This window comes from Dama dama, chromosome 5 (assembly GCF_033118175.1).
Source record: "Dama dama isolate Ldn47 chromosome 5, ASM3311817v1, whole genome shotgun sequence".
NCBI lineage: Eukaryota > Metazoa > Chordata > Mammalia > Artiodactyla > Cervidae > Dama > Dama dama.
Genome location: NC_083685.1, coordinates 42,013,049 through 42,039,834, shown reverse-complemented (window position 1 = coordinate 42,039,834; position 26,786 = coordinate 42,013,049). Strand labels below are relative to the sequence as shown.

Here is a 26,786-nt window from a genome sequence, read left to right as displayed (position 1 = left end):
TTTCCTGGAAATCTAAAACGACTGTAAAATTTAAAAAATTATCTTTAAAATAACAGACCAGTTCATGTTCTAAAGGAAAGCCCCACTGTGAAGAATGATATGCCTTCATCCATTTCAAAAACTTAACCTAAAAAATACACTATAGAAAAGATGGATTTTATGCATTTTATACACTTTCTGTATAAAGTAACATGTAGTGTAGTGTCATCTGTCTGGACAACTTTTCCCAGTATAATTGCAAGTTAGCTGTACCGTAAGATTTGATTGACCTACTTAGAATTTCAGTTCTTCTAAACATTCATTAAACTTACAAACTAAATTAATGCTTGTTCTTACATGTCTTGGCAGAATAAATTAATACTATGTGAACAAATTAATAACCTTGGCTCCTAACTCCTGTGATTTTGGCAGGTTATACTTTCAGTTTCTGAAGCCTATACACAGAGGAGTCCTGAGGTAGGGAACTGCTTTCCTGTCTATACCCATGTGGAGTTATCCTTAATGAGTGTTAGAAGCATGCCCCAGAGGAAGAGCAGTCATCATACCTTCTCGTCAAAGCCATGAAAAGTTGGCCCAGTGCCCTATTAAGAGACTTAGATGACAACATAAAACACAAATCCTCACAGCAAGGAAGCAACTCATTCACTCAACAACACTTTTCTTAACACCTGAGCTAAGAATACAAAAATGACAGACACTGAAGGGTTTCCATTCTTACTTCAGGGGCAAAATAGCAACATGCTATTAAACAGGTGGTGTAGAGATGTTAAACAGGTGAAACTGAGTTCTTGAAACATGCAGCTGAGTATTTCTAGCATATCAGAAGCAGTGAGTAGTAGGAGTAAAGACCCATTTCATGAAAAAACACCGACAATGTGTCTCCCATTGACTGCCTCTTCTAAACCCAGTAAAGGTTGCAGATTAGGACACAGTCCATGCCCTCAAGGCACTGGCTGTGTGGTAACCGAGACAGAGGAAGTACACCATTAGTTACAAGCACAAAGTAGAAGTTAATATGTCCCCCAAGAAAAGTACAAAGTGCTCCTGGATGTCAAAGAGGAAAACATTAAATCTAGTTACGAATAGGGAAGTACAGACAGCATTTTGAGATAGGCTTAAATTGTGGTTCAAACTAGATAGGGTTGAATGGGAGTATCACAGACAAAGATATAATCTCAGCAAAATCACTCAAGTTTTCCTCTTCATCAAGGGTATGTATATGTGAGTCTTGGGAAATGTGTTTTTATAAAGTAACCAAGACAGATGCTAAGTCTGGAGGAAACAGTAGGATAAGTGAAAGTGAAGTTGCTCAGTCGTGTCCGACTCTTTGCGACCCCATGGACTGTAGCCTACCAGGTTCCACCGTCCATGGGATTTTCCAGGCAAGAATACTGGAGTGGGGTGCCATTTCCTTCTCCAGAAGATCTTCCCGATCCAGGGATTGAACCCGGGTCTCCTTGCATTGTAGGCAGACGCTTTACCGTCTGAACCCCTAGGGAAGTCCCAAGAGTAAGATAAGGAGCATACTTATCCTCTGTGCTCATAATACATCTCTCCTCAGAATGCTTACCAGCTGTTAAGGGGGGAAATTGCAACCATACTGTGCAGAAATCGGATACTTTAATCAAATGATCAATATTAACATGACCAATGAGGAACAGATAGACATCATGTGACTCCAGATGCCACATGCTGAAAAGAACATGACAATTTCTTTTGTAGTTTTCTAGCCAAACACTGAATTTCCTCAGGAAGAAATCTGAATCTTATCGCAAAGAAACATCAAACAAATTCAAACTGAGGAATATAAAATAACTGGTCCATATTCTTCAAATATGCCAACATCATAAAAGACAAAGAAACGTGGGGAAGATTAAAGGAAACTAAAGAGACAACATGACTAAATACAATATATGATCTTGGACTGGATTTGGAACTGGAGAGGGGCAAATGCTAGAAAACAACAAGGTTAGGACAATGGACAATTGAAATACAGACTGTACATTGTTTAAAGTTTTATATATCCATGTTAAATTTCCTGAATTTAATAATTCTACTGTATATACACAAGAGAATATTGATGTTTTTAGGAAAAATGCACTGAAGATTAAGGGAGTAAATGGGCATGATGTACCTCCTACTCTCAAATGATTCAGGAAAAATATGTACATATATAAGGAAAGAGAGAAAGCAAGTAAGAAAACAAATATAACAAAATGTTAAAAATCAGGGACTATAGGTATAGGGTCAGGGGGAGTTACTGACATCATTCTTGCAACTTTTCTATAGTTTAAATTATTTCAAAATAAAAACTTTTAAAGTTTTTAAAACATTAAAGTCAAAATTATTTCCAGGGACTTCTCTGGCAGTACAGTGGTTAAGACTCCTTGCTTCCACTTACAAGAGGCACAGGTTCGACCCCTGGTCAGGGAACTAAGATCCACCATGCTATATGGCCCAACCAAAAAATTTTAAAAAAAATTTAATTATTTTCATGCATAAAAGTTTCATAAGCAATTTCTTCTAAGGTATAAACTTTCCACATAAGTAAAAATTACTATTTATAGTACTTAAAATAGCAATTGAAACTTTAGGATCTTCTTTTTTGTTTAATATTGTCTTATTTAAATATTTCCATGTAAAAACTTGGCCACATAGCAATCATTTTTAGTAACTATATATTCACTATGATATAATCATTCTTCTATTGAATAGCTGTTACCTCCAATATTCTCAATTATAGTATTACTGATATGAGAGTAGCTATAAAAACTACTTTACTTCCTTTGGGAACATTTGCTAGGGACTTTAGAATAATTCTGTAGAACAGTATACAAAAAGAAGACTACTATTTTAGATGTGTCAAACTTACATGAATTGAGATCCACTCACTCTAGAGGACATTTTCCCTACTTTTAAATATGGAATAGGTTTTGAAAATCACTCATGAACAATGGCACCATTGCCAGACAACATCTCTTAGACATACACACACCATTCACCAAGCCTGCAGAGCAAACAGAAAGAGAAATAGAAGGATGCACAAGGAGCCAAGCTGACAAACTATCACTGTGTTGATTCACCACCAACTCAGCTGGAAAGCTTTTCTAGTTAACACAAAGCACAGCAGACCAAAGATGCCCATGCTCAGATACACTGCCTTTAGTCAATACATCTTATTCTTAACAAAATCTTCTCAAGACTTTAAAACAGCTTAGTTAAAAAAAAAAAAAGACATATGTACTTTGACTCTAAGTGTGTCTGGGGAGCTTGAACATCAAACAACTGAAGAATTATTTTGTATGTAATAATAATTATGTCAGGCTATAAACCAACTGGAGCAAATGATTGTAAACAAGGAACATCAATTAGCAATTTCATCAATTAGGAACTGGTTTGCAAAAGGATAAAAAGCAGCTCATGGGACTTTGTGAAAATCCTATTTCTGTCTTTAAGGAAGTATACACACATACACAATAAGATGTATCTTTGCTGAGATAGGTAAAATATATGGATACACATAAAATATAAGTACTTGAATTCTTACTAATACACACAAGGAAAGTTTTCAAAGAGTTGCCTAGTACAAGGGAATGTTCAGGAGCAATGGAAATTATTTTTATCACAGGATCTAAATCATCTATATGGTTCTGAAACTGGTTACATGAGTACATACATTTGATAAAATTCTCAAACTATTCACTTAAGATCTACAAATTACTCCACATAAGATATGTCTCAAAAATGCAATAGAAAGCATACAATATCAGCAGACCTGCTCTGTCACTAACTAGTTTTATGTGCTTAAGCAAGTCATATAACCTCAGTTTCCTCATCTGAAAAACAAGAAGATAATCTCTTTAACATAATCCCTAGATTCTTTACCAGCTTTAAGAGTCTAATTGACAATTTTTTCAAGTAGCAACAAATTTATGGAAATTAATAATCTGACTGAGGACTTTGACAATTTTAACTTTACAAGTTTCAATCACATTTAATACATGAATACGTTATCATCATAAATAAAAGTTCTCGCAATCCTAGAGGGGACTTGTCCTGCCAGGTTTCAGTGTGTTCTTCTGGACCTTTTTCTTGTTGCCGCAGAGGCAGTACAGCTCTATGGATGCACATGAAGACTGTAGGGTAGTGCTGTGTGGTCCACAGCCCAGCAGCACCTCTAGCCAGGGTAGACCTTGTTGAAGTCATCCAAAATCCCTGTGCTTCCGTTTCCCCATCTAAAAACACAGACAAAAATGGCAGCCATTCCTGGGGCTGTAGTGAGAACAACATATGATACCATAAAACACTTGGAGCCTGGCACCCAGTAAGTGTCACTTACTACTGATAAACTCTTTCATAATAAAGTATCTACACTTGTTCCTTAAAGAATAAGTAATTTAAACACTAACTCTACCTCAAAGTCACTTAAAATGCAACACTAAATACAAAGGCACTCAGAAAAGTAGGTCTCTTAGCATATTTAATCATTGGTCTTGAGCCAAAATAATTCAATACATCTTGTAGATGGAAACCAGGCCCATCAAATTTCTGTTACCAGTATTTCAGATTTTTAAATATTAAAAGCATTAAATGAGTGAGGGTGGGGTGAAAATTGAATTCAACAGAGACACATCCCGTCTTATCTTTGTAGGTCTGCCCCATCACTGAAAATCACCAAGCAGTCATGATACCTAAGGACACAAGGATGGCATAAAATGTCGCACACACAGCCTGATGAATGACTGAACTTTGTATCTCGGCTTAGGAAAGGGGGATACAACGTGCTTCCTATTATTCACTCTGCATTTACTCTGTCAAATTTTTTCATTTCCTAATGCAGAACCCTTTAGTGAAGGGAAAAAAGCCTGCCTGGTTGGATTTGCATTTATTATTTCAGTGACACAGAAAGACATGGAAACTAAACTTTCAACTGACACGAGGGAGAATAAAATGACATATTTTATTCCAATCAATTTTTCACCTTTACACAGAGTGATAAGAGCCTGAGCCAAATGTTCTTGATTCTATCTACGTGAAAGGACTCTGACAACTGTTTAGTCCACAAGTCAACAGCCTTAAATATCAAAAATGTGAGGACTCTGAATGTGGATTTGCACAGTGCGTGGCTCTCCTGGAAACTGTCTGCTTCTGGAATAAGCTACCTGCAGAGGGTAGCCAGGTAATGCCCTGCTAGAGGTGAGAGAAACCAAGAGGGTGGGGGAAAAGGCCGGGAATTGCCCTTTAACCAGACACAAGCATGTCTCCCTGGTTTTCTTGGCTGAACATTGTATTAGCATGTTTCCAAGAACAGCAGCTGACCTCTGGTAGCAGAGTGAACTATGGCCCTTTTGGTTTGATTTAAAGATCCCTCTGCCCCAAATTTCCCCTCACTCTCCTTTGCAACTGCCTGATAGCATGTATTTGAGACTTATTCCTTTAGTTAACATGCATTGTCTTAGAATGCCAGTGACAGTTTTTTCTTTTTTAATTGAAGTATAGTTGAATTACAATGCTGTGTTAATTACTGCTGTACAGAAAAATGACTCAGTTATACATACATATACATTTTCATATTCTTTTCCATTATGGTTTATCACAGGATATTGAATATAGTTCCGTGTGCTATACAGTAAGACTTTATTGTTTATCCATTCTATATATACACCAGTTTGTATCTGCTAATTGCAAACCCTCAACCTAACCCTCTCCTACCCTGCTCCCCCTTGGCAACCACCAATCTATTTTCAACGTGGGACAGTTTGTTAACGCACTAAGTCATCCATCAGTCACTCCAACTAGGGCATATGTGCACTTATCCATTCTTTTCTTTCTACTAGCTGGCTGAAATCACCAAATCTAGAGGATAAGAATTATTGGATTATGGATTGTGCATAGTCCATAAATGCATATGGATTATGCTTTATTTCTGCCATTCTGTTTTATCTTTTGACTCAGGAGAAGACCTTCAAAGGGAGGGAAAGATGATTTTGGAGCATGGAGCACTACCAAGGAAGGAAGAGGAGAGAGAGGTGACAGAGTAGGCAGCTAGAGGACAGCAGGAGAGACCTGATGCCCCAGGGTGAGGAGAGGAACCAGGAAGTGAGTTTAAACTAAAAAAGCCCCAATATTTCCCAACTTTGGGATCAGTTCACTTCCAGGGAATACTACTTCAGCTCTGGGGAATGACCTAGAGTTGCATAAACTCTGCTTATCTTTCAAATTAAACCACTGAGTTTAATGAGGGAGCAATTTTTCAGTGCATAAACTGAATTTTTAACAACCCAATAACCACATGAAGAAAGCATTAGAAAAAATTCTAAATGTACATACATCCCATCATGTACATAATTGTAATTTCAGTGAGGAGTGGAATCCTGAAGCTGCAAGTGACACAGAGAAAATTACCCATCTACACATTTTTCCCTCTTCACTGAGGCAAAGTGACGGCTGTGGCAGTTTTCTGCATGATGACTTTGGGTGGATAAGATGATCTCCCCACCTGGTCTTATCTCCTGTGCTATATTTCATATGGCCATGGCCACAACAGCTATAAATTTGCTTCAAATAAACTATTGTTTCTCAAGTCTGCTTCAGTTCAGTTCAGCTCAGTCGTTCAGTCATGTCCGACTCTTTGCAACCCCATGAACCGCAGCACGCCAGGCCTCCCTGTCCATCACCAACTCCTGGAGTTTACTCAAACTCATATCCATTGAGTTGGTGATGCCATCCAGCCATCTCATCTTCTGTCGTCCCCTTCTCCTCCTGCCCCCAATCCCTCCCCGCATCAGGGTCTTTTCCAATGAGTCAACTCTTCGCATGAGGTGGCCAAAGTACTGGAGTTTCAGCTTCAACATCAGTCCTTCCAATGAACACCCAGGACTGATCTCCTTTAGGATGGACTGGTTGGATCTCCTTGCTTAGACTGTAAGAATTGTCCAGGGTGCTTATTTAAAGCATGCTGTGTGCTGTGCTTAGTTGCTCAGTCATGTCCGATTTCTTTGTGACCCCATGAACTACAGCCTGCCAGGCTCCTCTGTCCAAGGGATTTTCCAGGCAAGAATACTAGAGTGGGTTGCCATGCCCTCCTCCAGGGGATCTTCCCAACCAGGGACCAAACCCAGGTCTCCCACAATGCTGGTGGATTCTTTACTGCCTGAGCCACCAGGGATGCCCAAGAATACTGGAGTGGGTAGCTTATCCCTTCTCCAAAGGATCTTCCCTACCCAGGAATCAAACCAGAGTCTCCTGAATTGCAGGCAGATTCTTTAACATCTGAGCTACCAGGGAAGCTCTGTTTAAAGTATACTATTCCTCAAAATTCAGATTCAACAGGCCTGGAAAGGATCCAGAGAATTGTGTTTTTCACCAACACTTTAGATGATTTTTATAATCAGGCAAGTTTCACAAATACTAAGATAAGAAATCCACAATTTCAGAAAGAAAACTAGGAAAAGGGAGAGGCCAGAGGAAGTTGTTTATCCTCTGAGTTTGGGAATACATATTGCTGTCCCTTTCAAAGAGTTAGGTAGATTATTACTTCAGGCCCCATCCACTGTCCATCTTGAGCTGAGACCCTTTCAACAATACACAGGAATCCAAGCTAAAGAGGGAATTCAACTCTTATGTGTAAAGGCCTATTAATACCCACAAACTCACTATATACAACAAAACATACAATGAAAACCTAATATTGTATAGCTCTTCTTCCATGCTGCTGCTGCTGCTAAGTCGCTTTAGTCATGTCTGACTCTGTGCGACCCCATAGATGGCAGCCCACCAGGCTCCCCCATCCCTGGGATTCTCCAGGCAAGAACAGTGGAGTGGGTTGCCATTTCCTTCTCCAATGCATGAAAGTGAAAAGTGAAAGTGAAGTCGCTCAGTTGTGTCCCACTCTTAGCGACCCCATGGACTGCAGCCTACCAGGCTCCTCTGTTCATGGGATTTTCCAGGCAAGAGTACTGGAGTGGGTTGCCATTGCCTTCTCCTCTTCCATGTGCTGATGGTAAAGTCATAGCCCCACCACCAACACCAAAACAAACAAACAAACAAAAAAGATACATCTCAATACTGAAATGGTGCCACCAAAGTTCTAAGCTAACAGACTAAAGCTAGCTAATTACAGTAAGTTAAATGTGGGTACTACCAGAGCTGGTGTGAAGTACAACCCTCATATGGGACACAATTTTTCACAAGAATTCCTCCACCACAGAACTGCAATAGGAACCCCACTTGGCAGCTTTACAAACACAGAGCCTAGGCCTAGAAAAGAACATTGGAGAATAAAAACAGTAATTATAAGTGAAGTCTTTCTATATTTTTTCCTTCATTGTTATTTTAATGACATGTCATAAAAAATTAATTGCTGATGCATTACTTACCAGTTTTCCTTTGTTTGTTTGTTTTTTGGCCACACCTCCCAGCTTGTGGGATCCTAGTTCCCCCACCTGGGCCCTTGGCAGTGAAAGTGTGGAATCCTAACCACTGGCCTACCAGCGAATTCCCCAATGCATTACTTACTATTAGTATTTTTTAGTCTCTATTAATAAATCACTATTTTGTCAAAAAGAAAATTTAAATATTCCTTCATGACAACTGAGTCAGTTTACTAATTGCTCCCATTGATGGAGATATTATATTCTATCAACACATTTCTTTGTCACAAACTTCATAGTGACATGAGGTATTGAGAGTTACATCCCAATTTCAGGCAAAGCATTTAATATGCTATAAAAACAGAATTAAATGTTTGTTAAAATAGCACTAATTAAACACAGAATTAAACAGAATTAAACACTTATTATTCTCAGGTAAAATCTGATATTATATATTTATACTTTCATTTTACAATAACTGGAATTACTACAACTATTTTTATAATATAATATTGATAGCTTATATACAGGCATATCTCATTTTATTGTGCTTTATTATATTCTACAAATACCACATTTTTAAAAAATTGAAGATTTGTGGCAACCCTGCACTGTCAGATGATGATTTGCATTTCTTAGCAATAAAGTATTCCTTAATTAAGGTTGTATGTTCAAAAAATGTTATATGTTGTTTTTTCAGACATAATACTATTGCACACTTAATAGGCTACAATATAGTGTGAATATTACTTCCATATAAATTTTAAAATTTAAAAAAATTCATGTAACTAGCTTTATTGAGATATTTACTTTATTGTTGTAATCTGCAACTGAACCTACAATATCTCTGAGGTATGTCTGTAGATGAATTGATTTTATTTTCAAGTAATACTGCTAGAGCTTTACAGCTGTAATAGGCAGTTAGAACACTTAAGGCATCAAAAGCAGCCAAATGAATGAATAAAAGAGAAATAGACAATGCATATTACATATAGTGGAACCAAAGGCTAATTGGTGACTAAGGATGATGACCAAGATGTAAGCAACCACAGCAAGTATTTTGACAGCTCCCATTTGAATAGTCAGTGCCCCTTTCCCAACAGGAACACACTATAATGTATCTGCACACATCCCCCTAAAGGGAAGAGTCCCTGTCATCTCCTCTCTTCCAGATTTCCTGGTAAACTGGGCTTTCTCTCTCTGAAAGTACCTCTGAATCCATAATTTCAGAAAGTTCCTAGCAAAACAGTCATGACATATAGAAAATGTGTGCTGGCAGAGCCTCACCAGGAGTGCAAAAAAATTAGGAGCCTAGCTCCTGAGCAGGAGAGTAGGAGAGCACAATGGTAAGTCCTGGCCCTACTGACTGGTGATCTTGAACAAGTGACTTAATCTTTCTAGGTCTCAGTTTCCTCATATGTAAAATGAAGACAAAACTGCTCCTACCCCATAAAGGTGCTGGGAGAACTGGCGAGATAATATAGGTAAAGCACTTCCTTCATTACCTGACACGTAGTAAGGACTCAATGGGTATCAGCCATTGCAGCCTTTGGGGATTGCTGAGTGATAGCAGCCATGTCCCACAAGAACACTGTGGGACAACTCTGGCACAGGACGGGACAATCTTGACCCTCCACTGAGCCCCTGCAAGGCCATGTCAGGGGAGTCCATATAGTACAGACTGTCTGGATGCAAGTGATCAGGGTTTAGTCGTGTGAGCTGGGATGGTTGCTTAACCTCATTGTACCTCAGTTGGTTCGTGTGTAAAGTTGTGATAATAATAGCACCTGACCAACACATTATTGTGAGGATTAAAAGGAATATATTTGTGTGTGTGTATGAATTTACACAAACATGTATGAACAAGTCTGGCACACAACTGTATAAATTAGCTGCTATGATTCTAAGCCACCCTCAGTTTTCACTTGCTACCAACATCTCTTTGTTGAAGTAGACAGATAAATGACATTTTATGTGGTCACTGAGGGAAATTTAAAATATCTTGCTATATTTTTCAAATAATCTGAGAAATACTTTGCACTCTATATTTCTGTTGGAAGAAGCTTGAGACCAGCATATCAATAAGTCCCTTTCTGGTTTTAAAATATTTATTATTAAACTGAAAAAGTCTTGAACAGTATGTGACAATGTACAAGAATTCATATTCTTCCTAAAAAAGTTAGACTCTCCTGCCCCTAAGTGTTTCAGACAGTGAAAGAGAAAACTCTAGCTTAAGAGAACTGTTTTGTCGAATAAAAGTGGCCTCAAAAGTGTTTACAATTCTCATTTGATTATTATTACTGCTGAAAAAAGTAGAAATGCTTATGAGGACTTTAAATAAAACTTTCATTACATGCAAAGGAAATGGTACAAACTACACACTAGACTGTTCTCCAGTTTTTTAATTAAGTCAAGTAAAGTAAGGAAGCATTCAAGATAAGGCTGAAACACACCCTTCCCCCTGCTTATCTGCCACTCCTGATAAAAAAAAAAAACTGTAATCGAAGCCAATCCTGGGCAAAGCAAGGTCCTGGCAAAAGGCGCTATTTCCTCCTACAAATATTCACAGCAAGGCTGTACCAAGCCATTTTTTCATGCAGTGCTTTCTTGGTCACTAAGCGTCCACCACCCCCACACCCTCCTCTCTCCCTTGCTCTTGTCTCTCTGTCTCTTTCTCTCACCCTGTGTCTCCCTCCCTCTCAAACACACAGTCAGTCTCAATGATGGTTTGGAGCGAAGATGAGAAAGAGTAGACTGAACAGCTTTTCATACAGTTGACATGCAGAGCCCTGTTATAAGTATTGAGATACCCAGCAGTAACCAGCTCTCCCCACCATCCTTCCCTGGCCAGTTTCCAGACATGAAAGAAACAATCCATTTAAAAGGCTATGTCAAAGATAGCCACATTGTCCACCTAATCTTGCACATTCCAGAATTCTTCAGAATACAACTGACCCTTGAACAACATAGGTATGAAACGCACGGGTCCAACTTATATACAAATTTTTTTTAAATGGTAAATACTAGAATACAACACAATCCACAGTTTGTTCAATCCATAGATATGGAACCACTGATATGGAGAAAGTGTACCCATGCAGGCAGAGCCGATTTTAAGTCATATGTGGACTTCCGACTCCACCAGAGGGTCCCCCAATTACACCATCAGCCCCCTGCCATTGCTGAAGGGTTAACTGCAGCATTTAATAAACCCCAGAAATGTCAGACTACTAAAATTCTTCTGGTAGTGCTACCCAGATATATGACTGTTCCATCTTAAGCTAGACTAGGGAGAATACTTAGGGAATCTTAAATTCTAGCTCCCTTAATAATGTCTATCGTTTATCATCCAAATTTGCCATATGTCAACTTTGGCAGCTTCTCAGCAGCCTATGTAAAGAGTCAGAGTGCTTAGTCCAATTCCAGACAACTGATGTCCAGGTCACATACCACCTGTACTCGGGACAGCCCTGGATTCAGAGTGTTCCCCTGAGGCTTAGTGGGTGACAAAACAGTCCAGAACAAGGAAATCCAGAACTGCACAGAGCCAAGAGGAAAGTTGGTAATGAAGAAGGGTTCCAAGAGGAATAACTGCTGGGAGGAATTCAGTATCTTGTTGTGCTGTGGTCAGTTCCTAAGTCATGTCTGACTCTTTGCGACCCCATGGACTGCAGCACACCAGGCTTCCCTGTCCTTCACTATCTCCCAGAGTTTGCTCAAATTCATGTCCACTGAGTCAGTGATGCTATCTAATATCTTCTTACAATAAAGTAATGAAAAGTACTGTTGGATTAGAGGAATGAATGTATGTGTGTCTGCCAGGCATTGTAGTCTGACAGGAGGGAACTTTTAAAAGCAGATACTTTCTCAGCCTACAGAAGATCCCAGGGGTCCCAGGAAGCACACCAAGCCAGCGAGGGGACCAGCTGAGGCCCAGTCACCAGTCATAGTGAAGTGTGCCACATCAGATCTTTTCAAGAATTAGTGACAGTATGGTTAAACACATAAATACATAAAACTATATATGGGCGAAAAACTCTAGAAATGATAAGATTAGGCATCTAGTCTCGTGTTTACCCCTTCCAAGTTAGGTGACCTTCAACAAATCACTAGGCCTATTTCAGCAGCTTTTCTTTTTGGCTGCATCATTCAGTATGTGGGATCTTAATTCCCAACTCTCTGCGCTGAAAGGGCAGAGTCTTAATCACTGGACTACCAGGGAAGTCCCTGTTTCAACAGCTTTAAATGGAAACAATAACCATTACACCTATTGTATGTGTTGTAAGGGTCTGATGCAAAGACAGATGTGAAAACAGTTTATAACCAGCTCTAGACCTGTGACATGGCTTCTTTTCACTTTACTGCATATCCAAGGGATGCTCTGGACTTGTAAGAGGAACAGTGGCTGACAATGTTAGGACTGTCCCCACAGCAGGAAGTAGGGAAGCATTTGGGCTGGGATGTCTCAGAATCTGTGCAACTCTTCAAAGCCTCCTCCTGCAGACTCTAATGCCCTGCTGCCCCACTCCGCCCCAAGAAACACACACTGAGAGTCAGTCCTCTAGTCCAATAGTATTTTCAATTGCTCTATTGTCAACATAATACTTGACTACCCTATTATAAGCTGAAACTGGAAGGGTGGAGACCGCAAAGCCCACAGATGTGCTTTCCTTGGCCTTCAGTTTGGCCTACAAAAGGTACCTCTGCTCCCACCCAACAAAAATTACACATATCCTCTAGTTTTTATAATGTTTAAAAATCAGGAGATTCCCATAAAAATTTACTTTTCTAGCTTCTCTTGAAAAATCAAAAGATCTAGCATTACTGGGCCCAAATTCCCACAAGACAACACTCAAACTTTCAGGAGTATAATAATCACAGGGAGAGATTATTAAAATACAGATTGCAAGACCCCATCCTGAGAGTTTTTGATTCATTAGGTCTGGGATGGGACTGAAAAACTGCATCTCTAACGAGTTCCAGGTGATTTTGATGTTGCTGGTCCAGAGATGGTACTTTGAGAAGTACCGTGCTAGATCCTTGCATGGGCTGTTCCTGTTAAATAGGGACTCCAGTTTACCAAAGTCCACACTGCCTTCCACTGTCAGTGACAATAGTATCTGTTGTTAATTACCATGTTTACTCTGTAGTTTCTCTTACACATGCAAAGCCACTTAACTAACTTAATATGCCTGACCTTTTAAGTGTTTGAGTTACCAGCAACCTCTGCTACTTGTGGGCAAGAAATCTGCCTTCTGCACCCCTTCTTCCCTCTTCAACCCCTGTCTCTCTGCTTCTCTCAAACATACACCCTCACCATCTTACACAGTGCCTTACACATAGCATTCAAATATGTTAGCTGATTTGAATATCTGCAGAAAGTCTGAATCCTTCAAGGCCTGAGCTTGAAGGACAGCAAGACTTTTTAGCCAGGAACTGGCTTAGCTTTCCTTCCCCTTGTCTACTGGATCCTGATCTAAGACAGGATGCTGCCTCAAATGTGGAGGTGGGAGGCAAAGAACGAAGATCATTATACAGGATAAGCATAAGTTCTCCCAAGACCCACTTCTCCTATTTAGCTTCTTGGACTCAGTACTTAGCCCCAAATCCTCAAATTAGTTATCATCCAGGTATATTATCAATTGATCAATTCAACCAACTGCTTTCACTAACTGGTTTCAAGATCATCAGCTCGAGGGCAGGGGACAGGCCTGGGTGATAAATCTAGGTTCCCTCTAACTTTCTTTTCTATCTGCCCATTAATGATGACTTAGAATGAAACAGATCACCAGCCCAGGCTGGATGCATGAGACAAGTGCTCAGGCCTGGTGCACTAGGCAGACCCAGAGGAATCAGGTGGAGAGGGAGGTGGGAAGGGGGATCAGGATGGGGAATACATGTAAATCCATGGCTGATTCATGTCAATGTATGACAAAAACCACTATAATATTGTAAAGTAATTAGCCTCCAACTAATAAAAATGAAAAAAAAAATTCACCAAAATGCAGGCCAGGCTACTCCCTAGTGTCTACCCCATCCACACATGCTCTATCTTGTATCCTTGGCCCTGAGTTGTGGTTTGCATACAATGGCCTCAAATATATAATTTCCACTAAGAGTTTAAATGTTTCTGTTTTCGATAATGAAATATAGGCAGTTCATTCCAGAAAGCTGTAAAGAATGCCAGTCCTTAAGGCCAAGAAATTTTATCCTTCTTTTACAAGCTGACAGCAAATGAAAAGAGTTTGTTTTGCCAAAAGGGATATCAAGGTAATTTGTGAAGACCTGATCTCATTAAAATATTCTTGAAATGTGACCAAAAAGGAAGAAACATCTAAATAAACTGTTAGAAGCCTATCCTATGTCAAAAAGTGGCCTCGGAGCAGTATTATCACTTCTGTTTTATGAAAAAGGGCCCTGAGGCTTATAACAACCTCCCCAGGATTATACAGCTATAATCAAAGACAGAATCAAACCTCCTCTCGAACCTCCTCTCAAGCCCACAACTTCCCCATTACCAAGTTATCTTCACTATCCCTAAGTCTTACACCCAGGGCATATCGTCCCTCTAAACTGCCTCTAAAAAGTTTAAGAACTCAGAGGCTAAAGATGACTCAAAACACAGAACATAAAATAGAAGACGCCGCAGTAATTGCTTCTTAAAACTAGGAGAATCAAAATGAGCACATAGTAAATAAGACCAAAAATATGCAAACGCATTTTTGTTTAAGTGACAAATGACTCGCAGGCCAGGAAGTCTTTGCTTGAATGTAGTAACAAATCTCAAGAAAACAGATCCCTCAGGAGACTATGAAGTAGCAGCAAAGGTAAAAGAGCCTGAGAAAAGTCATCAAAGACCATTAAGCACTCTTCAAGGAGAGTCCTAGCTGGTTGTTCTAACCCTTAATAAAGAGAGATGCCTGAAACCTGTTAAATCCAAGAAGCTCAAAAGCCTTGAGGGAAAGACCAACAGATTTGAGCACAAACCAATTAAACTAAAGGATGCCTTGAAAAGGCGAATGAACCAAGAGGAGAAAATATTTGAACATATGTCAGAAAAAGGGTTAATATTACTACTACTATAAATATGCTCCATCCCCCTAAAATGATCAAAGACAAACAATCCAACAGAAAATATGAACCCGAGAGGAAATTGATAGACAAAGCATGGAACAGGAAATGCAAATATCTCAAAACATAGAGAAAAATTCTCAAATTCATCTATAGTCAGGAAACTTGCAAATCAAAACAAATGTCCACTGTTCCTACTATCCAAAGAGCCCCTTCGCCAAAAAAAAAATCAAACCTAAAAATATCAGTATCATCAGAACTAGTGAGGAACAGACACTACTATCCCATGATTTTGGGGAATATAAAAATGCTACACAATCCCTGGAAAATAATTTGGCCATGTACTGATTTAAAAAAAAGTATGACCTCTGACCTCAAATCCCACTTTGGAGAATTACATATTGAGGCATTTTAAGTGGCAAAAAACAGCCTCAACATTCATCAACAGAAGAATAATTGAAAAAATTCTGGGCCTCCATAAAAATATTATATAGTCACTGAAATGAACAAAAATAGCATTATTTGGAAGACAGCAAAAAGCAGTGGACTTGAGAGCCATATTGCTCAAGTTCAAATTGCTGCTCCCATTATCTTTGCAACCTAGGGCAAATTAATTACATCTCATTTCCTTGTCTACCCACTGGGGATATCAGTACCTACCTTATATGGCAGTTGTGGCATAAATAAGATAAAGCATAGGGCCTGGCATTCAGCAAACACTGGATATCCTGTTGGTGGAGCAGGAGAGAACTATCCAAATTTTATAGCATAGATATATTTTAGTTGAAAGTATATATATTTCAAAGCACACTATGTATGTTATGTGTGGTACTGAAAGAAAAAGTTTTTGTGCAAAGTCTTTCCTTGCACATCTCTGGGATGTCTGTCTTATTGCAAAGAACATATATTGCTTTTACAGTTTGGAGGACTAATCCAACAACATTTTTTGAAAATGGTGTGAGTGACAGTGATAGCAGGAGACAGGCATACAAAAGCATAATTAAAGACTGGGAAGTGATTCTGGAATCTGAGAAGTCTGGTGTGTCTGGATCACAGTGAGCAATGGAAGCAGCGGGTTGGGTAAACGAAGGATCGTGTGTTCTCAGAAAAGGAGAGCAGACTTTCTCCAGATATTCATAGAAAGTTCTCTGGAAAAAAAAGGAATGCAAAGTATCAGCTGTACTTTGGCAGGGTTAAAGATGTACTCTACCCCTCCACCAAAACAAAAACTTTCTGTGGCTCCTTTTATAGGGATAAACTTCAGACCTACTTAGGTCTGTGCCGAGCTCCCCCTGTGGCTCAGCGGTAAAGGATCCACTTGCAAAGCAGGTGATGCAGGAGACAAGGGTTTGATCCCTGGATGAGAACGATCCCCTGAAGAAGAAAATGGAAACCCACTCCAGTGTTCTTGCCTGGAGAATCCCATGGTCAGAGGAGCCTGGTGGGCTGCAGTCCATGGGATCACAAACAGCACACACGTACACACTTAGGTCTGTGAGTCTGAAAGCCAGGCTTCTCATCCCACCTCCCTGAACTACTTGTAATTCTTAGAAAGTTGTGCTCTCTCCAGCTTCCAGATCTTTGCTCAGGCTGGAGTTTCTGCCTGCAGGGCCCTTCCCCCCAGCCACCCCAGCCCCTCCTGCCTTGTTCTGCCTGACTGACTTCTCAGAGCTCAGTTCAAATAACCCTACCTCCTGAGAAGCTCCAAGGCTTGATCCCCTAAGGCTCAGTTTCCCTTCAAGGTCCTCCTATGTCACCCTGGCATTAACCTAAAAAGAGAAGTTTTGACATTGGTTTTTAATTGTCAGTTTGCTGTTTGCCTCTCCAACTAAACTGCAAATCCAAAAGGGCTGGTGCTTAATAGTATTCCTTGTTGATTCTTCAGTGAATAGCGCAGAACACAAACTGAAGTCAGAATAGATAAATGCTTGTTAGATGAACATCTTGAAACACATAAGCCATCTAACTCTTTCTCCTTTTTGGTATTCTATGTTTTCCCCAAAAGTTTCTCATTTAATGCCCTTTCCTATGTATGTCAGTCCATAGCCAAGTCTTGGTCCAACTGACAGTTATACTGCTCACTGAAAACTAATAAATTGGCATATGGATTTTATATGTCAATTCTATACTTTGGGCTAACATAAGTTCTGCCCTTGAGGAAAAAAACTCCATGTGCTGGCAAAAGCTGACATCTGAGCATTTAAAACAAAGGGCCACAACCCTGAACTATGGTAAATTACTAACGCAAAGGCCCCTTGGGAGGCCCCCTCGGGCTACATCTGGACTTGGGTCTTTCATTAATCCAGCAAATATTCAACAAACTTCCACTAAATGACAACCTTCATTGCAAGCTCTGAGAGTATAGCAGGGAACAAGACAGATGAGCTCTACCCATCATGGAGTCACATTCTACTGGAGGTTAGCAGAGAGATAGATAAAAAAAACATGTGAAAAACAAGATACTTTCAGGCAGAATCAAATACTGTGAAAACAACTAAGCAGAATAGGAAATGAAAGTTTGGGAGAAGGGGTGACAGGCTCTTTAGTGTGGTCAGGATAAGGCTTCTCTGAGAGATGGATATTTTGTGCTAAGTCGCTTCAGTCGTGTTCAACTCTGTGACCCCATGGACTATAGGCCACCAGGCTCCTCTGCCCATGTGATTCTCCAGGCAAGAATACTGGAGTGGGTTGACATTTCCTTCGTCAGGGGATGGACATTTTAGCTGAGACCTAAGCAATGAGAATGAATCAGCCATGAGAAAATCTGGGAGCAGATAATTCCAGGCCTGAAAAAGAGCTAATGCAAAATCTCAAAGATAGGAATGAGCTTGGAGCACTCAAAGACAGAAAACCAAATCTGACTGGAGAACAAAGAGCAAGGAATGTGACTCAAGAGCAATCAGAGGGTAGGTGTAGAACAGATCATAAAGGCTGTGATTATGAGTTCGGATTTTATTTTAATTGCAATGTAAAAACATCAGTGAAGTATAGGTAAGGAAGTGACAATCTGATTTATATTGTTAAATGGCTAATGACTGAAAGTAAACTCTATGAAGGTAAGAGTTGCAACCCAGGAGCCAGACAAGAGGCTGCTGTCATGGTCTAAATGAGAGCTGCTGATTGCTTGTACCAAGATGGTAGCAGTAGACATGGTGAGAAGTGGTCACTCAAAATTGGAATAATATTTTGGAGGTGGGATCAACAGGACTTGATCTTTGATCAGATGTTGCAGACAAGAGAAAAAAAAGAATCAAAGCAGTGATCTTTTGGTTCATCTCATCAGAAATTCCTATACCTGCTTGCCAATGAAAATCTGTGTTCTGCTGGAGAACCTCCTTTCAGTAACCATAACAAAGTCAAAGCCAGTCAAAATTTCCACTAGCATATGACAATATTTGAATTATGCATGCCAATTTATGACAGAAGATTCAAGAACAGTTTATTCTGCATTAAACTAAAGCTTTAATCTCTTTTTTTTCTATCTAAAAAGCAGCTCATTTTCTAAAGATCCAAGTTACTTACAAAGCAAAGACTGGTTCCCTTTAAAAAATGTTATTTCCCCTGAAATATTAGAGATCTATAGGCTCAGAGCTTCTATTATAGTTATCAGATCTTTATTTTGTCTTATATTTTCTCATATGAGGGCCATCTTTTATATTATGACTTTATGAATATTAAAAGGCATAGCAGGCCAAGTAACTTACAGCACAGGAAGAATGGCAAGACTGTTCTCCTTAGAGTCAACCCCTTAAAGTATTCATTCACCTTCTATGAAACTCTGGCAATAGTGTGTCTTGAAAAAACAACTGTTTAAGGCTTTCGAGCAACTGTCTTTCTCCTGAACTTAACTCTTCTGATGTTTTATATACCGCCCAATAACAGTCCTTTTGAAAACAAACTACACTCATTAGTATGTACAGACCCATGAAACACATACAAAAGATTATTAGAAAAAAAAAAGGCTGAATTGAACATAATTTCATGACTTTTTCTAGGAAAATTCACAGTAGTATTTGCTGTGTTAATATGAAAAGCTCTGATAAAGACTGAGAACCTTTAGGGGACTCTTCCTACCAAGTTGTGAGCCAACCGAAAAACAGGAAAAAGAGTAGACAGCTGAGAAACCACTCATACTGATAAAATTGATCTGGAGGCAAGATGGCACCAGTGGGCCTTCCAACACTGATCCCTAGGACAAGGCAGATTTACAGTGGAGTTGCTGACTGGCAGAGCAGAATGAGAGAAACTCTCCTCCCCACCTACTCCAAAGATCTGTCTTTATAAATTCTGCAGCAAAAAGGAACATACTAGAAGTCATGATTCCTGGTAGCCTGGCCCCAAGATTAAGACTAGCCAAAGGGCTGACCTTTCTCACCCAGTTCCTCACTAGCATCTTACTCAATAGGAAAGAGGAAAGGCTGGCCCAAGATGCCAGGGATGTTAATAAAACCCACAACTTATACCACACTCCCCCATAATTTTATTCTCTTAACTTGCTGCTGCTAAGTCGCTTCAGTCGTGTCCGACTTTGTGCGACCCCATAGACGGCAGCCTATCAGGCTCCCCCATCCCTGGGATTCTCCAGGCAAGAACACTGAAGTGGGTTGCCATTTCCTTCTCCAATGCATGAAAGTGAAAAGTGAAAGTGAAGTCATTTAGTCGTGTCCAACTCTTCTTGACTCCATGGACTGCAGCCTACCAGGCTCCTGCATCCAGGCCATTTTCCAGGCAAGAGTACTGGAGTGGGTTGCCATTGCCTTCTCCATTCTCTTAACCTAGTAATCTACAAATTGGAATAAGTCTACCCTGGGATTCTACTTTCCAAGGGGAATACAAGCACAGATAATATTATCAACTTTCACCTACTCTTTCCTAAAATTGAGTTGTCTAAAACATTAGTGAGGTTGAGATGTCATTTCAATTCAGTTTTTCTAGTTCCATTTTAAAATCATTCTTTCCTCACTTATAAAAGACAGGCATCCTCTCACCCACCCCAGGTCCTACTATGACAAATTGCTCCCATGTGCAAAAAGCTTCAAAGGCACCAAACAAAGGAATAATTCTGAATACTGATGTCAATGTTTACTTTAATCAATGCATCATAAGTAGCAAGGAGATTTCTTGACTTTCTTTTCCTTATCTTAAATACATTTCTATTAAGAAAAAAGCATGGCACTAGAAACTGAATATTTTGGTCTGGGCTGGAATGTTCTGAGTTCAGATATATGAGTAGCAGAAGTTATGATCATTTTTGTCTAATACCATTTCCTCTTCCATTCCCTGATAGTGTTAAAGAAAACTGTTGAGATAACAAAAAGGAGTACTGAAGGAGCCCTATGGGTAAGAAACTCACAGTAAAGTTTCATGTTCCATATATCTCTCTCAGAATTCAAAAATGAAAGATATGTGGAAAACATTCTGGGATATATCAATCAGTTACAAGGGACATCTACTCAATAATGAGAGAGAACTCTGTGTCTTTCTCCTGTGTCTCAACTGCATATTTCAGATAATTTCAAGGAAAAGGATGTTAAAAAATTCCAAATTTCCTTCCAACAGATCAACATTACATATAAAAGGAACATATATCACAGATACATTAATGTTTTGCAGTGCTTTTTGAACAATTATTCAGACTCATGGGAGAAAATATTTTCACTAGTTTTCAGCTGAAGATTATTGAATACAGTAAGTCTATACTCATTTTTTACCCAAACACTGTTGTAAATAATGCACTGAACAACAATAATTTATTCATCTTTTGTAATAGTCCCCCAATATGTTTTCATATTCTGTGTCCTAGCAGAAAATCGGGTTTCCCAAGTGGCTCAGCAGTAAAGAATCTGCTTGCAATGCATGAGACAAAAGTTCGATCTCTGGGTCTGGAAGATCCCCTGGAAGTGGAAATGGCAATCCACTCCAGTATTCCTGCCTGGAGAATCCCCATAGACAGAGGAGCCTGGCAGGCTACAATTCATAGGGTCACAAAGAGTCAGACACAACTGAGCACACAGCACACCAGAAAATTACATTCCGGAACTAACCGGAAAAGTGGAGCTACATCCATTTCATTGGGAGATATATTTCCAACAAAATTTTAGCTCTTTAATAATTATTTGGAAAAATCTGTAATGTAATTAAGTATTACTAATTACATATTACTGAAACATATTACAATTATGTATTACTAATAATTATAATAATAACTCAATCCAAAACAAATTTTAGAAACTTTTGAAACTTTTAAAAAATTATAAACAACTTTGTAATCACCTAAAAAAAAGACAGGGTAGGCAATAAAATACATTTGAGCATAAAATATATTTTTAAGACTTCTGTGGGGAAGTAAAATAAAAATACAAATTAAAAGAGAAAAAAAAAAGAATAATGTAGGGACTTCTCTGGCAGTCCAGTACTTAAGACTCTGTACTCCCAATGCAGGGGGCACTGGTTCAATCCTTGGTGGGGAAATTAAGATCCCATAGCAAAGCACTACCCCCAAAAACAGAGAATGCAAAATTTCTGTAAAAATGGAGATGTGAATATTCAATTTCTATTGGATTTAATTTCACTAAATGCATTTTTAAATAACATAAAGCTTTTTACTTTAAAATAGTCATATTTACATTATACCAGAAATTACATTTTTTGCCACTTAGGACAAAACTTACATGTTAAGCTAAAAATTATTTTGGGTGGTATGTTAGTATAAATGTACGAAGATCATTCACTTAACCCTTTCAACTTACCCACTGAGATTACCTTGGGATATAGTTAGCTCCCTTGGGTAAGAAGTCAGCAGTCAGTTGGGGTAGTCCTGCTCCCATCTTCATAAGACCACTTCAGTACTAATTTCACTTCTTTTGTGGAATCTCATGGGGCCACTGATAAAGTGTAGGTTTTGTTGTCAGAACGCCCTGACTGGGTCAGAACAATACACCAATTAAATGAGCTCCCATGTTATTCTGTACATTCTGTACATGTAATTCACAACCTGTTCTATTGCCACCTCAAATTATGTCCCACTATCTTGTTCAACATTGCTGGAACAAGATCAAACAGTAACATAAAAACAGTCTAAAAATTAAGAACCAAAAAGATGCCTTCAATCTGATTATGATCTCCTCCCAATATGAATTTTCCAGCAAGAAATGAAAAGCTCAGAAATTACATTATCTTGTTCTGCTGAATTATAGCCCAAAGTAATCAGGACTGACTTCATGTTAAAGTCCAAAATTATTAATGTCCAACTTGTTAACTCTCTTGCTCTTGTGAACTAAAGTTCAAATAACAGATTTTATCACTTCTTGCCAGTGAACTTAGCTCCAGCCTGAAGTTTCCCTTCCCCCAGAGCACTTAAACTATTAAGCTTATCCCAAGCCTCCCTTGGCCTGGGCAGGCCACCCTCGGCATGGACAAACCACTGTAAAACTTGTGGTACGAAGCAGCAGGGTAGGAAGCATACTTTCTGTGGGCGGCCTGGCTCCCATGAGAAAAGAGAGAGGAAGGTGCGCTGCACATGCCAAACTTACACATCAGGAAACTTGCTAGAAGTGCTGGAATAAAGTATCAAGTGTTATGTTAGTGGCACCCCCTCCATACTTCAAGAAACATCTGATGTGGGAAAGAAGTGTTTTCTCCTAAAATAGAGAAATAGAACAGAATTATAAGAAACAGTCTCTCTTATTTAAGAAATATTTATTCAGCTCAAATTTCTAAGCTAGGTTTGCTGAGAGATTCCTTAGTGAATCAGAGCTGGATGCTGCCTAACAACCAACCACCAACATTTGTAACATATTCATATATGTCAATGCCATATATTTTAGGTTTTTGTAACAGCAGTGCTCTACATCCAGTACCAATTTTTGTATTAGATCAGTCTTCATTTGCTACCAAACAACCCCAAATATCTCAGTGACTTAGAATAGCAGAAACGTATTTCTCACTCATACAACCATGTGTGTTAACTAAGGACTCTTTTCCACTTTGTTCTGACTCTCAGACCCTAGCTGACGAAAGCAGCCACCATGTGGAACAGTGTTAGTGTGGTAGACTAAATAAGTCTACAAATTTTTTGTCACTCTTCTCCCAAGTCCCCATCAAGAAGTGGACTTTATTTCCCCTCCCCTTGAAACTAAGTTGGCCCTGTGACAACCCTAACCAATAGAATGAGTTATTTCCACACCTAAGTTTTAGAAATAGACTGGAAGAATCTGAAAGCTTTTGCAGTTTTGAAGAGCCCTGAGCCACTATGTAAGAAGTCTACTCTGCAGGAGAAGCCATGTGAAGTGAGGCCCTGGAATAACACTGGGAAAAGAAAGGCTTAGTCATTCGAGCATCCCTGTCACGCCTCCAAATTACTCCAGCCCGACAATACCTGGCTGGAACCACAGGAGAGACCCCAAGCAAGATGAGACAACTGCCCATGAGCCCATTCAACCCACAAAACCAAGAGAGATTATGAAATGGTTATGGTTTTAAGTCACTAAGATTTCGGATGGTTTGTTATGCAGCAATACATAACTAAAACATTCCATCACTATGCCAAAAGGAGACATGGGAAACTGTGCACAGGTTCCTATATTAATCACTTTTGCTTGCAAGTGACACAGATCACTTCAATCACATTTCAGTGGCCATGCTGAGTTCAAAGGAGTAGGGAGATGCAACTTGGCTATGTGTCTGAGAAAAGAAACAGAAACATTTGTTGGTTAGTACTAATACCTCACAGAGAGGGGTCAAGCTTAAAGAGATACATCTTCCATAGAGATGACAAGTTAATCAGTAAGCAGTGGATTATATCTGTAAGGGAAAGGCAGGGAAGCCATTTGTGGATTTACAGAGTGCCAACAGAATTTCTGAGTTAGGTTGAGCAGCACTGGAGATAAAGGGGTAAAGGAAAATCAGTATACATGACTAGTCCACGTAGGAACGGAGGGAAAGACAGAGCAGGCCTCCAGTCTGAAAGCTATTGCAGTATTCAAAACAAGAGTATCCTACTGAGAGAGAGATTTTCCTGTGGGGGCAGGAGGGGGTAACCTAAAAATGAAAAGAAAAAAGAGAAAGGTTTCAAGTGTAAAACTGAGGTATTTATCAAGAATATAAAAGAAAATGTTTAATTCTCATGGCAGACAATGTTACTTAGCTATTCAACATTCCCTCTCCCTGCCATTTCCTTGACAATGTAACTTCAATACCGTTTGACTCCTCTCTTCCCTCCAAACCAATCGAAAACAAACAAACAAAAAAAATCTATACACACATAACTCAGTTCCAAAATAAATTCCGATTGGTCTAAGCCAGTGGTTCTTAACTAGTATCATCTCTTGAGGGGGTGTGTGGGGGATGGAGGAAAAGAGAGTTTTTTGGTTTGGATTGGTTGCTTTTTTTTTTTCGTGTCACAATGTCTGGGGTTGCTACTGACCTTCAGTAGGAAGGCACCAGAGATGCTAAATGTCTACAGTTCTGTGTAAGAACAGTGAAAAGCCAGAAAAACACTAATAAATCATGGTAATCCTATGCTCCTTATCAGTAACTGGTATAGAAACTAGCTAATAGCCTAATTTTGGAAAAATAAGATAACAAGGAATGACCTGCTATGAAGCCTCTGGGGAGATTTCTGTCCGGGCTGATGTTGTATGAACCATGTAACACCTGGGACTGCTACAGTCATCTTCCTTCAAAAACCAGTTTCTTCCCAAGTTCCCTGTTTCCATCATTGGCACCACATCCTTTTTACCAGGTTCTAAGTTGGCTTTGATTTCGCTTAACCTCTAACCTTATGATGACTACATGAGGACAATTTTACTCCTATTCTCCCAGTGTGGTTAGTGAGAAGCTGCGACATAGTTTTAACCGCTTCGCGCCCCGAAAAGGGGTGTCTTTTCTCCCATGGGCGCCGTCACGCCTGTCCAGACGCCCGGAGCGTGGGCGCGCAGGCAAAGCTACGGCCCAGAAGTTTTGGCGACGAGCTGGAGTCGCCTGGCGCCGACAGTGCACGGAACTCGCACTGGGTTTGGCGAAAGGAATCTACCTGCTGACTTCGAGGACACCGAGTAGCCACTCCCCAGTGGTTCTGGCCAAGGCTGCTCCTGTAGAATTTTCTTTCACATTTTCATTGGGGCAGTAGGGAAGTGCTTAGGGTGAGCTGGGCCTTCAGTTCGCTTGTTTAACTTAATCTACAGTTTCTTTTCATCTACCTAGGTCTTGTAGTCTTTTAACCTTTCGAGTCCTTAAAACTTCGGCGTAAATGTCACCTCTGAACCTTTACAGTGAGCACCTCACCTCACGCTCTGAACTCCTTTGTTGTGCTCCCTCTGGCTCTAGCTTGTTTTGTGTCACTAGCTCCCCCACCCCTACCGCCTCGCTGTAAACTGCCCTCGTGGTGAATGAGGTGTGTCAAGGGAGTAACAGTTTTCATTTAATCTGGAGGAATTTGCGGAGTGGAGGAGAGATGCGGGCAAACTGGAGCGTATGGTATGCTAATTAGGGAAACAGCAAGTGGTCCATTTTGGATTTAAGGACCGCAGAGGAGCGAAGTCTGGAAAACTAAGCTTGTAATCGTAGTATCATGGGATTGGCTTGGACTTTATAGGAAGAGTTTCAGCAGATGCTGAAGGGAAAGTGACAGGGTCAAAACTCTTCTGTAGAGCGATTATCTACTAGGATAGGTATGAAGGGTTGGAGTGGGGAAAAAGATCTTCTTGACCCGGGAAGTTTCCTCGTAGAGGAAACCAGCCATAGAAAATACTTAAAGGAATGACTGGCTGTATTCCAATGAAACTTTATGGACACTGAAATTTTCATTTGATACAATTTTAGATACCATGAAATAAGTTTTCAATCACTTAAGAGTGTAAAAAACTGTTTCTTAAAACCTTCCAGAGGTGTAAATTTTAATTCCCTGGCGGCTCAGAAGGTAAAGAGTCTGCCCGCAATGCGGGAGAACCAGGTTCTATCCCTGGGTCAGGAAGATTCCCTGGAGAAGGGCAACCCACCCCAGTATTCTTGCCTGGAAAATCCCATGGACAGAGGAGCCTGGCAGGCTACAGTCCATGGGGTCACAAAGAGTCGGACAAGACTGAAGCGAGTTCACTTCTTCATTCCCCCAGTGTAGTTAATAGTGCCCACTTTCGCTTTAAAAAAACAGTCTAGATTGGAGGATTACTCCCCATTGTTCACTCTGCCTCAAGAAAATACCTCTCAAGCAGGGGTTCTGCCCATGGACTGCTTTTATAACTCGGAAGTGAAGTCGCTATGAGGCAAAATTGAGTACCTACGACCGAACACCTGAAATGTTAATGACTGGCCCTTTACATTCCCGCACTTCCTGCCACTTCCTGC

General features: G+C 39.8%; 1 long non-coding RNA gene across 2 annotated transcripts; it reads right to left on the bottom strand.

The window, feature by feature from the left end:
* Nucleotides 1-3,189: 3,189 nt before the first annotated feature.
* On the bottom strand, nt 3,190-25,222 carry LOC133056703 (uncharacterized). 2 transcript variants are annotated; one of them, XR_009692883.1, is made up of 4 exons: nt 25,037-25,222; nt 22,976-23,083; nt 22,193-22,364; nt 3,190-4,235 (listed from the first exon to the last, which is right to left on the bottom strand). It is a non-coding gene; the product is annotated as an uncharacterized LOC133056703 (long non-coding RNA). The 2 variants fall into 2 exon arrangements; XR_009692884.1 differs by having other exon boundaries at nt 22,206-22,364.
* Between the last annotated feature and the right edge of the window lie 1,564 nt (nt 25,223-26,786).